At 38.0% G+C, this 14,845-nt stretch overlaps 1 protein-coding gene across 1 annotated transcript in view; it reads right to left on the bottom strand.

Annotated features, from left to right (window-relative positions):
- LOC149566133 (ACT domain-containing protein ACR12-like) overlaps positions 1-14,845 on the bottom strand; it is a 220,169-nt gene that overhangs the window by 65,237 nt on the left and 140,087 nt on the right. The window lies entirely within an intron of this gene.

A 14,845-nucleotide genomic window follows, 5' to 3' on the forward strand; every position in this document is an offset into this window, starting at 1 on the left:
AAGAATATGTGAAGTAAAAGCATGAAACCAAATAATGAAACACTGCTCGAGCTAGAAGTTTTCTCTCATGACAAGGCAAATCCTTTAATGGACTGTTCCATTGGAAAATAGAGGGCTATGAGGTACTTCTATGAATGTGTAACTTTCTAGAAGCTACAACTCTTGGTGAAAAACAAACAATAGAAGCTATAACTCTAAGTGAAGAGCAATTGACAGAAGCATGTAAAATTACAGATGATATTGATTACATGAGAGAAAAACATGTAATGTAAAGCATACAAATAATTGTCAAGGGAAATCAATGTAACCAGAAATTCACAAGAGAATAAGAGAGAATTTGGAGGAGTGAAAAATGGAATGAAAAGGCAAAAGTAAAGGACTTGGAGAAAATTAATAAATTAAAATTGTGAAAAATGGGGTTGGCTAGTTAGAAATATTTTACAAAAGGAGGTTTCAAACCAATACAAAACCCAACACTGGTATGACACCCGATATTGAGCACATGACCTACAAGGATTTACATCATAAAACATCTTTGCACATCATTTGACAAAGCCCATCCAACAATGTTGGCACAATAGTTTAAGATTTTGGCAATTGCATTTTGAGATACAACATATTGTATGACATTTCCAAACCCTCATAGTACAAAAAATCCCAGATCCTCTTATTTGAGGTAGTGCCATATAGGACTCGGTTTCTATTCTCATACATGATTTACCCTTCATTGTACAACACTTCAACTTCCTAATATGACTCTTACTTAATCGTACGACCTTCTGTATGAGAAGTACATCAATTTTATACAGTATGGTCAGTTTTCTTGTACAACTCAGCCATCACATATGGCTCTCATGTATGATGTTGCAAGGCATGGAATCCTCTTACACAATACAACCACACATGCAAACAACACACCAACAATTCCAAGCCATACAACCTCAATTTTCTATGTTTGGCATCAACTTGGTAAGACTCTTTAACATTGTATGACTATGTCAAATATTACTATACATTGTAAGGGTATGGTAGCTCTACAATAGTCTCCTCCACATCGTACAAGTACAACTTCCCTACGTCACATAGGAACATCTTTTGACTATGGAACCCAAATACATAGCTTCTATTACAATCTCCTCACTTCTTATGGCATAAACTTTTTATGCTAACAAAATTTTGACAAAATACAAGTATGGTTCTTTGGCAGTGTACAACTACTTTCTGGTTCTTGGCACGTTGTATGACATAGGCTGGTATAGACAATTCATAAATTGGTAGGGGCAGTCCATAAACTTGTACAACATCATCCCTTGGCATTGGTATGAAAATCTTATGCAAGCTCTATATGAACACTTCTAGTACAACCATCAATTCTAAAGTGGAGAATATGACTAGATCAGAATTTTCATATCATATGTTGGTTGAACACTACGAAATCTCTATTTTCTAGCTTTATCAAAATTGTGTTTAACATCTTAAGAAACCATAAAAATGATTTGTGTCATTGAGATCTATGTGGTTTTGAAGGTTTTTAAACGGGGGCACTGCCCCTTGACCCCAGTTTGAGTTTTTACTATAACATTGAATTTGCATAGTACAAGTCATTATCTACACTCTTGTCATTAGTCTTACTAAGATTACTTGCATACTTTTTGTCAAAAGAAAACTTTTTTCTTTTGGGGGAAATGATGTATAAGTGTACAAATTCCTATTGTTATGTTTGATAATATTGGTTATCCAACAATGTATTAGATGGTGCAATCTAAATGAGCATTTCCAATTGAAATTAATGCTTGCAATAAGTTTGGACCAACCTTGTACTATTAATTGCAATCAATAAGAACCGAAAGGTATGAACATAGTTTCATTGAAGTTCACCAACAACAATATCTTCCATTCATCTACTTCTACTCCTATTCAACATGAATAAAATCCTACCCTAAGTGAGGGAATATTGGAACCATGCAACACTCCAAAACTTTAGAAACATTCCCCATAATAACAACAATGAAGGAATAGTTTTGGCAGCATTATAGAAACAATCTCCACAAGTCTCCCCCTTAAAAAATGAGATGGCTTGCCTTATATAGGGAGCTCAATTACAATGAATGGCCAACATAACTTGAGATCAATGTGTAATGTACCATTTCTAGGTCCATTTTGATTGACGTCTTTAAATCAACTATAATATTCATAATTTTTGCTTATCAAACAATGTTTAATTATTTAGATTTACGATCAAAAGATACAAATGTTATCCAAGCTGCCTAGACACCATCTATGGACTCCCTCAAAGTTTATAGGTCCAAGCCTGCTTCACTAATGGGATGCTGACCCCTACCTTCTATTGGGATACATCCACTAAATTGGATTTATACAAGCCCCTTCTTGGTAACATTGTATATTTCCGATTATAAATCAAATAATGTCAAGGATATTATTATTTTGATTACTCATAATAACAATATAATTAGGGAAAATAAAATATATAATTACTCTGGAAAGTATCTCTAATAGATTATAAACATGCATTAAGATTAATCTTATGTTTGATAAATGCTGATAACACTATTTTTCAAATAATTCCTTCTGAATTACTTATATCTATATTAGGTATTGTCTTATAAGACATTTATTAGATCTCATATTCTCTCACTTTAAATTTATAAAAGTATATCTTCAGGCTGATTTTATTGTATATAAAAGCATTGTTAGTTTTGGTGGGCCATAGGTTTATTCCATCATCGAAATGGAGCAACTTCGTGACATTGGTAAACTCTCAATAATGAGCATTTGAATGTTTATTGTAAGTACCATTTATGCCACGTACTTACCTTGTCACTTTGTATATATATGTAATGGATATGTTGTAGCAGGCCATTGATTACGTAGACCTTATAATTCCTACTTTGGAGGTTTCTATGTGGGTTTACAATACAAGGTGAAGACACCCTCGTACCTCACTTAGTACTTATCCCACACGTCTACCAATGCTTAGTTGGGTTATTTGTATTTCAAAAGCCCTCTTTATTGTGATCGGTCAAAGGCAAGGGTGTGACGTGGGAAAAAATGTATTTTCATTTAATATTTATTAACGGGATGAGTTGGTAATTTCAGCCTCTTAAATGTGGTTTTATCACACATTATTGTTGGACAAGACACTTCTAATATAATATGTGCCATCTCATATCATATCCTAGCAAATAAGAACTTATTACTTTTAAATATGATTTTTTTCCTTATGTATTTTTCGGTTTGTTTAGTTCTTTTTCCTGTCGGATGGGTGTGTTATCTTCTTGGATCTATCATATTCATATGATGATGTGATCTTTATGTTAGTTTATAGCGAAGCTTTTAGGTCTTATTTAATTGTTTCTTATAGTGTTTGTTACAATAGAAATTTACTTATGTAATTATTTATAATAAATTCGTCATTTCATTATATATATTTTTAATCAATTTATTGAATGCTTACTAAGTATAATTAAAATTCACTATTAGAGGGTTATTAAACAATGACCAAGATTAAGCCAACACAACCTTATGTAACTATTAACTACAAGCATTGAATGCTTATCCAATCACATAAAATCACCTCCTTATGGGCCGATGAAAAAATTGAATTGCTTTTACGAACCAATGAGAAAATATGATAGGTAGAGATATGAAGTGGACTTCACATGTACACTTGGAACAATTGATTGCATGAATTAGGGCATGTGGAGCTATGATCCTTTGATTGGTTAAAGATGAGTGGGTGTCACCTCAACCTACTTATATCATAAACTTTATCAATTCAACTTCTCTATCTTTATAAAGAAGTCTACATTCTGACAATATCTCTTAATACTCAACATTGCCCATTCTTTGAATGAACATGGTGGCTCATTTTCCCAAATTGCTTCCTTTGAAGCCTTTAACTTAAAACCTTCACTGATATGACTTTTAACCTGCTTGTACTGGTATCTCACCTTGATCTTTCTCTAATGGGATTGGTGGCTGGATTGCTCTAATTGAACTAGGATTTCTGAGGGAAATTCAAGTTTGTAATACTCTTCTCCACTTCTAGACTTGGTCATCATATGCACAGAACTTTCTCTTTGAATTCCAACTTGATGACTTGAACTTAAACTTGTGGTGGCCTTCTTGACGCTTCATGTTATCTTAAACTTTCATGTTGGTATTGGTCATCTTTTGCATTGATCATAAAATCTCTTGTGATTGCAAATCAAACCTTGCCATTCCAACTTTTCCTTTCACCTTACTTGAGGTTTCTTTACTTGTAAATCGGCCTTCCTAAAATCTGATCTTCAACTTCTCCTATTCTCATGCACTTACCCAAGCTCCACCCTCCAAAGTCACCTTCATATACTCTCGTGAAACCAGAAAAAAACATGTGAAGCTTGTCAATAATAAATCAAAACGTTTTTTTACATGATTCTAATTAAGTGTTAGGGTTGTATTTGAAAAAGTCTTACTTTGAAATTGCACTTCATTTTTATCATTTTCCTCTCCATCAAACTCAAAATCTCATCATAGGAAGTACCCTCATTAATAGTCAAACCTTGTTCTAACATTGGGCGAATCTGGGAAAGTAGCTAGGCATGGAGCGGAAAACATGCATCTCTTGGCTACACATCATACTTTCTATAAGTCACTTTGTTGTTGGGTGAGCACTCTTGGCATTTTTAGAAATTAAATAGCTTGCGTGCTCGGCTACCTAGTGCAAATCGAATATTGCATTTGTGTTGGGCTCCTTGCCATGACTAGGCAACAAATGTAGCCCTGTTGGGCTCATGTCATAAACTTGATCAGAGTTTTACCTTGGGGAAAATGTTTGAGTTTAGGCACAATACATGCATTTTGAAAATTGCCCTTTCCTTGGGCTTCATTGTAAAAACCCCTGATTATGATTGCCGTACATAGCCTGGCGATCCCAATAACCCAAATCGTATTGGTGTGGAAATGAATAGATCAGCACAGTCCAAAATCACAAGTCCTTCAAATTGCAATAGCAACTCACCAAACTGACTGCCAACCCCTCCAATAGTGAAATGTTGGGTCTGATACGAATTGCAGGGCATAGACAATAAATCGCAGGCCCAGAAATGTTTAACGTTGGGCTGCAAACAGGATCTCAGATCAAAGAAATGGCTATAGGATTTTTGAACTGCAGCCCGCAAGTGCTGAGGATATGACGTCTAGCCTTTACAGCATCAAAATGAACCACACATTCCCCATGTGAATTGCCAAATGAACACTGGATATTTATTGCAGAAAATTGCACCGCCAGGAACAATTTCAGAATTGTAATAAAATTCACAATTAATTCCTTCACCAATTCCGAATGCACATTCCAATATCAGCTTCTTTGTAGACACAAGCAAAACAGTAGGGGTACAATAGCAAATTATTATAAATCAGCAATAATTTGCACAACACTCGGAATTAAGAAACCAATCCCCCAGTCACGGAAAAACATAGTAGGGAGATCTATCCAACGAAGCAACTATCCATCAGCAGTAACTCCAAACAAACTTCAAAAACTCAAGGACCCTTATACTTCAGCAAGGGCTCACCATTCAAAACTCAGAAAAAAGCCACAAGGCACAAAAAGCAAATATATTTTCAAGCGTGCCTTTCCCATTGAAATGAGCTCTTATTTATAAGCTTTCGTTGGCCAAAGTTTCTTTAAAACTCCACTTCAGAAATTGTGGAAGTTTCTCAAAAGAATTCAACACTAGAAACTTTCCAACTCGCTTTTTTAGAAATATCTCTCAAAGTCGTTATTATAATAATATAAACATTATTATAATAATGCAACTCAATGATTAATAAATAAATAAAAGCTCATGCAATTTAGTACTTTATTAATTGTAGGTGACGACCAACTGCTGAAGCCACCCACTACACTTCCAAAAATAGAAACTACTGAAAATAGACTTACTAAAAATAGTAAGTCCACAATTAAGACCCCCAAAACACCCTATCAGCTCACGAGGGTCACTATGATCAGCTAACTCCATCAACTGCATAGACCTGCCATAATTGGGGACATTACATTCATGGAAAATGTCAAATCCCTTGGGGGCAAGAACGTGGCATTTGCGGAAATTGATCACTTTTGGGGCGCAAAACAATTCGAAAATCGCATAGACTTGGGGCTTAGACAACTTGGTGCAAGATGGAAATTCACTTTGTCTTGGGGTCCATGCAACGTCTTTGAGAAAAACTTGTACACTCATTAGGCACAATGCATGTTTGAAGTGGAATTTGCTCATGCCTCAGGCTCACACAAACTCACCTCCAAAAGTTGATTAAGCATTGAATTCAACTTGTCTCTTGCTCAAATTTCTTGCATTTCATTCTCTTCAGTTAGTCATGTTAATTTTAATTTTACCTCTCCTCAGTTTATTCATCAGTTACAGGGCTTCGCTGACTCCTCGAAGGGTCTCAACATATACTCTTACTTAGCATATTGCTCCTCTGCAATAGTCATCGAGTCCAACCCAACTAGCAGATTTGTTGCTGGTTCACTCAGGCTTCTACCTTTCTTGGCTCTATTGGGATCTCGATTGACCACCTTCCCCCGTTTCAATTCTCCCCGGATGCCTCAGGTCACCTCCTTCCATCCCTCTAGGAGCTAAACGAGATCATTAGGGCTGATAGCTACAGACAATACATTATCACGACTTGGATTAACCCCCTTGGGGGTCTCCAACCGAGGATGTTCTTCTACGCTGAGCACTACTGTTGTGAGGTTTTCACACATCGCCCCAAATCTTAGGGACCCCATTTTTTCTAATCGCCTCAGCAAATTTTTGGATTGCCCAAAATTTTTGAGTTTTGAAAATTTCACGCCTTGGCACCTTCAGGACAAATGTGGGGAGGCTTAGCTTATTTTCACCCGGTTTCAACTTAATTTTTCAGAGCTATCAATTCTATCCCTAGGCCGAATAATTTTCTAAGTTAATTTCAACTTGGCAAGAAAAAATTGTGAATTATGCACCTAGATGTTTTCTTTTGAAAATCTGGATATAAATGCGTAAATTTAAAAAATCTTTCAAAAGAAAATTTTTGCTAGGCTTAAGTTTTGGAAAATCTCAAATTTTTCTTTGGTGAAAATTTTAATTTTGTTGAAAAGAGGCTAAATTGCAAAAAAATCGATTTTTGGTTCTAGATGCAATTTTAATTTATTTTTATTTTAGCTTGGCAAAATCGATTTGGTAGAAAATTGCAAAAAATTGGCTTTAATTGGATTAATTTGCCTTGAAAACTTTTAAGTTTTTAATGAATTTAGTAATTTAATATTGAAAAAATGGCTTTTGGTTAGCCAAAATCCAAATTTAATGACGTATTAATTACTAAACCCCCATTAAATGGAAATATTTAACACCCTCCAGGCCATTTAATTTCGTTTTGCAATTTGGAGCTAATTGGCAAATTTTAAAGTGCAATTTTCTTTTGGCAAAATTAAATTTTTTGAGCTAAGTATTTAATTGTGGGCCTTAGCTTGGATTTAATTTTTGTTTTTTTTTTTTCCTCCTCCAGGACTTGGTCAGCCAGCTTAGAGGGAAAGGAAATTGGGTATAAAGGAGACCCCAACTCCCATTTCTTCTTCACAATTCATTTCTTCCTCTCTATCCTTAGGCGAATTTCCTTGGGAGCAGATTTTTCCAGACTTGGCGAGTTTGTGGAAGGCAGTTTTCTTGCATTTGTTGGGCGAATTTCCTTAGGAGAAGATTTGATGCTTAGGTGATTTTGTTCTAAGGCAGATTCCTCTTCATTCTTGAGCGATTTTGCTTGCATTTAGCCATTTCCATGCTTGGGCGAATTAAGGCAAGGGCAGAACTTTCACTCTTGACATTTTCTTGAGGCAGATTTGATTTGGTGACATGGGCAATTCATGGTGAAGGTCTAATTTTTCCTATTTAGGACTGCATTTTTTTTAAAAAATCAGACTTGGCAATTTTGTTGAGACAAGGGATGCATATGGAAGTCTGAATTTTGTTTGTTGAGCAAGTGTTGGATAGTTTTAGAAATTTAAATTTCTAATTTGCAAAGGGATTTGAAATTCTTGAAAGTCATATCCTAGGTTCCGAAAAGTCGTTGTAAGTTTATTGGTTAAGGTGAATTTTCATCATCTAGAGTTGCAAGGGGTGCTTAAGCTGACATCCATCTTTTGTTCTAGTCTAAGGATTGCTCCGCTTGGTTCTTCTTGCCTTCTGGTCCACCACTCTATCATCCCGTAATAGGGCGACGAGCATGGAGGATGGTAGTGCAAGTAAGAATCCCAAGCAGGCAAACACTAAGAAAGACAAAGAGAATAAGATGCCCAAAACTTCCTTCTTCTCGAAAATGAAGAGAATAACCGACACCAATATCGGTACAGTGGACATGATACGGATGAGGGACAAACTAAAGGAAGGACAATCCCCCTTGGCAAAAAGGATATACAAGAGCAGAATTGTACATGCAACGACTTTTCCTCCCACATTGCCTTGTCCAGAATTGATTATGGAATGTGCATCCAGATTTAATCTAAACAGTAAATCCATCATTTTTGATGAAGGGAAGAGAGTGTTGGCCAGCATTGGCGAACAAGCAATTGAAGAAACATTCAACATTCCCCAATACAAGGGCATGACGGTTGTGATGATGGACCAAGCAACTAAATCATTTCAAGATAACCAAGAGGCCTATTACACGCATCTAAAGCAGAATTGGATACACGAGGGAAGGAAAGGAGTTAACAGATCATCGAGGCTCACAATGGCAGATTTCAAACTAGAATATGGTGATCTCGTTGTTCTACTCAGCCGGATCATGGGCCTAGCTCAAGGGATGCAATTTGAAAACTGGATGTACTTCTTCATTGATGAGATTGAGAAAGGGAAAATAAGGTTTGATTGGGCCAAGATCATAAGCGAGAACTTAGAATTGCAACTTAGAACTGTGCAAAACCAAAGGCAATTCTACATGGGTTCCTATCTATTCTACCTAATTGCTAGATTGTACAAGAGTCCGGGACTTAAGGCCTTAGGAGAAGTTGGTAGCGGACCGAGACAATATTTGGTACATGAATGCTATTCGCAGCTCCATTTGCACAACAACAAGGATTACAAGATATTTTGCGATGCCTTCGCCATGAAGACAATAAGGGTATTACAAGGGACACCTGCCAAGAGACTTTCATCGGAAGTAGAAGCAAGAATTAAGAAGTTTGGGAGTTGGTTCATCCAATTTTCGCAGTTTACATACATTAGAGTGGCAGGAAGTACAGTTTGTCCCAAGAGGCTTCCAAGGTACCCACCCGACAAGGTAGTTTTGTTAGAATTGGCTAGGCAACTTGAGCATTATGATAGAATAATGAGAAACGAAGAGAAAACAGGCATTTCATTCTCAATCGTAATTGGCAATGATAGTTGCCCAAATCGGGCCTCCTTGAAGCCGTGGAGAAGTAATTGGAATGGTATCATCTAGGATGGTACAAAGCAAGGCAAGGATTCGATCCTAATGGTCTTATCAAGGTATCTCATGGGAATGAATTCAAGCATGTTCCCACCATAGAAGACTTTTGGGCCAACGCCAAAGATGACTTTCATGTGAGAAAGCTAGCTTTCTCAAGGTTGTTGGTGAACATGATGAGGGCTATTAGATAGAGAGGCCTTGATATTCCAGATCAACTGGAGGATGATGGAAATGTGTTGAGAGAAGACTATGATATAGTAGAAGGAATAGAATTGAATCCAGTGGATTAGGATGACCATCAGAATCCTTCCTTGGAAGCAGTCACAAGGGTAGTGGATTTACATACGGAGTCATGGTATAATGAAGGACTAAGGAATCTACAAAGACAAAGGACTCCCCTTACCTATGAGATGATGAAACCAAAAGAGAGACAAGCAGAATCAGTCAGACAAAGAAATGAAGGAAATAGCCGGCAACAGGAAATGATTAGAAAAAGCAAGAAGAAAGTTTTGGAGGTAGAGAAGGTAAAAGAACATCCAGAGCCTCCAACCAAGAGACAGTATGCAACGCCATCAAGAGAGAGTATAATTGAGGCTAGAAGCCAAGAGGTCAATTCAAATGATAAAGGGGCCGCGGTGGAGGTGAGCTCCGATTTAGAATCAAGTGGCTATAGTGAAAGCACCGAGTACTCCCCTCTCTCGGAGAACTAGCAAGGAAATGATAAGGAAGAAACTAATAGAGAAGAAGATGGACCAATCGACATCGAGGCAATAAGTCAAGAACCCGAGGCTATTGGTGATGCTTTGTTGGTCGAACCAAATCCAGATTTGGGGAGATGCACTGCACCACTATGGTTAAGACAAATGCTTATGACAAGAGGCGAGGTGGTAACGACCCATATAGCTAAGGACATCCAAGGGTTAATGGAAAAGGGTGATAGTGAGAACCAAGAACAAATGGCAAGAACGGTGGCAAGGGCAATTAGGAGCGACAATGATGATCACCGAAAGGTTCAGATTGCTATTTCAACAATCAATAAGGCAGCAGATGAGATTGTGGCCCAAGAATATGACATAGTGGAACGTAACTTGGGAAGGAATACAGATGATATGGAGTGTGAGGAGGTCTAGCGAGGTATAGCATCAATCAGAGAAAGGTTAAGGAAGGCAAATGAAAAGATAGTAAAATTGGACGCTGAGAACAAATATTGGAGAGATAGCCAGCCTATCTAACAGCTGCACCAGGTAGCCCTTCCTCAAGACAGCGGGAGCAATTCAGGAGAGATATGAGCTCAACTACATGAAGTGAGGGATTGGATCCATGATACAATCCAAGATGGGCGAAATTTCTTGCCTTCCTTCATCTCGACATTCCAGTCATTAGTGGCCATTAGAGACAAGTTCAGATTATTCGAAGAGGAGTGGAAAAGTTTCCTTTCCATCAGAGATTTGGCTATTCCTAGGCTACAGGCGTTCATTGGGCTACCAGAGGCATATTTGCAAAGGGCTAGATTGGTTGATGAGAGAGGATTGAGTATAGTTGAATCTTGGTTTCTTGCATTAACTACCAGATTTAGAACACTTTAGGAAATACATGAGGTTGCACGACACAGTCCAAGCATCGACACTTCTATTTCAACCATGATGAGCGATGTTGGGGTGGCACCTGATTTTGAGGATATCAATGAGACAGATTTTGGATCGAGATTGGATGAGTTGGGAAAGGTTGCCATCAGGAAAATGCATTTGGGCACCCTTTCCTTTCTCAGTGCTTTTATTGAATTTGCAAAGGAATATGAGAAGGATCATGAAAGGATACTACAAGTAGCAAGCAGCGTGGCTAAGTCAGCAGAACTCAAGGCGAAGCACACACCTTGTCCTCCTATGGAAGAAGTTAACGAACGGCTAGCTAAGTTCATTTCCTTAGCTAAGAAGATGAAAGAAAAGGGAAGATTTATATTAGAAGATCATTTGATGTAAGCCCAAGTGGCAATTTCCCTTTCTTCTAGAATAGGACAAGTGTCTATCTCTGATTGGCCACCATTTTGGTGCCTTCTCATTGGTTGCCACTTTTTGCACTTTTTTCATTGGTCCATTGATGAGGTGGTAGCTTCTCATTGGCCGATGGGGTGGCAACCCTAATTAGGGTTTTGAGGATCCAATCTGGATCGTTGATTTTGTTTTGATCTCCACCGTTCGTTGTATTTCTAGCCCCTATAAAAGGCCATTTGCTCTCATTTGTAAAGTGGTTGGAGAAATTGTTGCGAAGATAATACCAAAATTGCTCTCTTTTTCATTGTTGTGATTTGCATGTTGATTAAGAACATTGGGTGTTATTGCATGTTTTCTACTTCCACTTAGTTAGATTTCCTTTCAAGTTGTTAAAGTTGGTTGCATTTGAAGTTGTTTAAGTGAAGTTAAAGTAGATGGATAGTTGTATGGTAGCATTGGTAAATGTTTGATAGGGATCAATACTAGGCCACTAGCATCCTAGCGGTTGGTTGTGAAGCTTTGTGTTGTAAACTAGTTTATTATTCCTTCGAATCATTGCACCTGTGGAAGTGAGGCCGCTAGTTAGCTCTCATTAGGTTCGATCTCCGTCCATTTGCTAACCTTCCATTCATAGGAGTAGGAGTAGAATATTGAATAGCTGGGTAGTTGAAGTTTAGAAAGAAGTTAGAGTAGGTCGAGTATTAGAACACATCCACTCACTGAACCACCATCACTTTACCATCAACATCACCATTGGCAGACACATCCTCCATCATCGCCACCATCAATATTATCTGCCTCTGCACATTTCACAAACCGAGCCACCATCACCTTCATTCCACCAAAATCCAAATCATCCTCGAATGAATAGCGTAAGGCTGCCTACGTGATTACCAGCAAATCACATTGATAAAATTGAGCGAGTATCCAACGGTGTAAGGAACATTGGAGTTATACTCATGTCTCATGAGCATTAACTTTTCAAGAGAGGAGTTGCATGTTTGATATCCCATATTGAATATTCAAATCCTAATATGTTATGTAAGTGATACAAAACTCACATCAACAACTACATAGATATTTAAGATGAGATCATTGTTCTCCCTTGGCACCTTTCTCGTCGTTGGTTTCATGCTCTTCATATCTCTTTGGGTTCCTTCAGGGTGGGCTCGCACCAGCTTCACATTCAAATGGACCATCAAAATTGCCAAGGATGATAGGATATGTCTCCTCTACTCTTTTAGGGACATGAAGTTCGAGACTCACTTTGTTTTTCGTTGTTCCATTTATGGAAAGATTAGGGGGATATTTTACTACTTGTTTAGAGGGTGTAGGAGCCTATCCTCTTTTTTCAAATACACCGACCAGTGCGACTACGATTCACATTCTCGAGTCTTAGTGCCCTTCACGATAGGATTTTGATCAGCTCAACACCTCCTTCACTTTGGTGTCTCCTACCGAGGGGACAAAGAGGGCGCCAGCTCTTCCCTCTACTTCTCAATGTCACTCTAGATCTGTGAGGCCTTGCTGTGGGTACACTTGGCAGCCCCACCCTACCTCCAGTGGTGTACACCACAAGACCAATACTCACCTTTGCCTCAGGCCTTATCCTTCAGTTCTTGGGTATTCCTCTCCTACAAGTACTTAGGCTCTTCTCCTTTCTTTTTGTTTTCTTGTTTCGCTATTTTTGAAGACACCACTTGGTGCTCCTTTTGCTGGTTGCAGCCCTGTTGTACTCTTTAGTCCCTTAGATCCATTTGTAGTCTCTTGTTGACATTAATAAAGTTATCTTATTTGTACCTTGGTTGCAAAATGCTGAGTTGATTGGAAATTCCACATTCCTCAAGGTAATTGGATCAACTTGTCAGATCACTTGTATTTTCAAACACTTCACACTCCCACCTTCTCCAATTCAAAAGCCTTAAATTGACTACAGATTTGGAATTTGATGTTCAATACTTACCTCAAAATGCTTCAATTCACACCCAAGACAATCTCCTCACTACAACCTTGCCCAAGACTTAGACCTCTATGCTGCCACAAAGACTACTAAACTACTAGCTCCTAAAGTGAAAGGAGGGGGTCCCCATTTGCATTGGGGCAATGGTGTGAAAACCTCACAGCATATCAATACCTTAATTATGAAGATCTCCCCTCCAAGTGCTCTCGTTGTAACAAGATTGGTCATGAGGTTGGTAGTTGCCCTTCTCCTGGGGCAATCACTTCAAGGAGATTCAACTTCAAAAAATGGATCAAGAAACCTGGTAATCTTGATGCTGATTTAGTTTGGTATAATCAAGCGAACTTTATGGCACATCTTGTGAGGAAACTGAGCCTACTGCTTAGGCCCTGGCTATGGAATCCACTCCTTGAGAGCAACCCTCCTCTATGTCTATTGGCGCTCCTAATGGGCCACCTCCCTCTTAGCTCATAGCAGACCCTCCTAGTCATGTCCAGCCTATTGAGGTAGCTGGAAATTGTGTTCACTCTAAAAGTTCTTTTCTGTTCAAGAAATTTTCTGATTTCTTGGATTGAGACAATTTGGTTGATTCAGTTAGAAAATGCACCGTTGCCCAAACTCCTAATGGTGTCTCCAAGCCAATCTTCCCAACTAAAAGGAGAAATAGATACAAATCAAAAGCAGATGCAGTTGATGGAGGAAGGACCATGAATGCACTCCTCAAAAGGAGCATGAGGAAGGTGACAACCAAAAAGGCTAAATGAGTTGTTTCTACCAAGTTGTTGATTCTATAGACTCTGTTACCACAACAGCTCGTTTCTCTGTTATTTCTTTTCCTTAAGCTCTATAATATTATGAGATCTCTATAGGATTCAATTATTCATTAGTCAGTTCATTATTTTTTGAGCTCCCCATTCATGGATCTGAAGAAGTCTTTATTATGTTATTTGTGCTTATAGTGGGAGTGGGCCATAACCCCACAATTTACCAATTAAAAAAAGAATGTATTCAGCACAGTGTAAAACGACAAACAAAGAACTCTAGACTTCTATTCTATATGGTAGCAATTTCATTTTACAAAATATAAATATCAGTGTTACCTGAGGACGTGTGCCTGTCCTGGAAATGTCTCGGAGACTTGGAAACACCTAAGGGACTTTGACGTTGACTTCTAGAACAAATTAGACTTTAACTCTCAAAGCAACACAAATTTGGCATATGAATTCTGCTGATTCTTATATTTAAAGGTTCTATTATCTACAAGTACATGCTTTATCCATGTTTTCATATAAATATTTTAAATTTCTCTATATATTTTTATTTTCTCTATTGTTATATAGCCATCCCCATTTGCAGTCCTCTGCCATCCCCATCCAGCTGTCCCCTACCATCCCTGTCTTGGAAACTTGGGGGAACATAGATA

This window comes from Cupressus sempervirens, chromosome 3 (assembly GCF_028749045.1).
Source record: "Cupressus sempervirens isolate cs-2001-9-10 chromosome 3, ASM2874904v1, whole genome shotgun sequence".
Classification (NCBI taxonomy): Eukaryota; Viridiplantae; Streptophyta; class Pinopsida; order Cupressales; family Cupressaceae; genus Cupressus; species Cupressus sempervirens.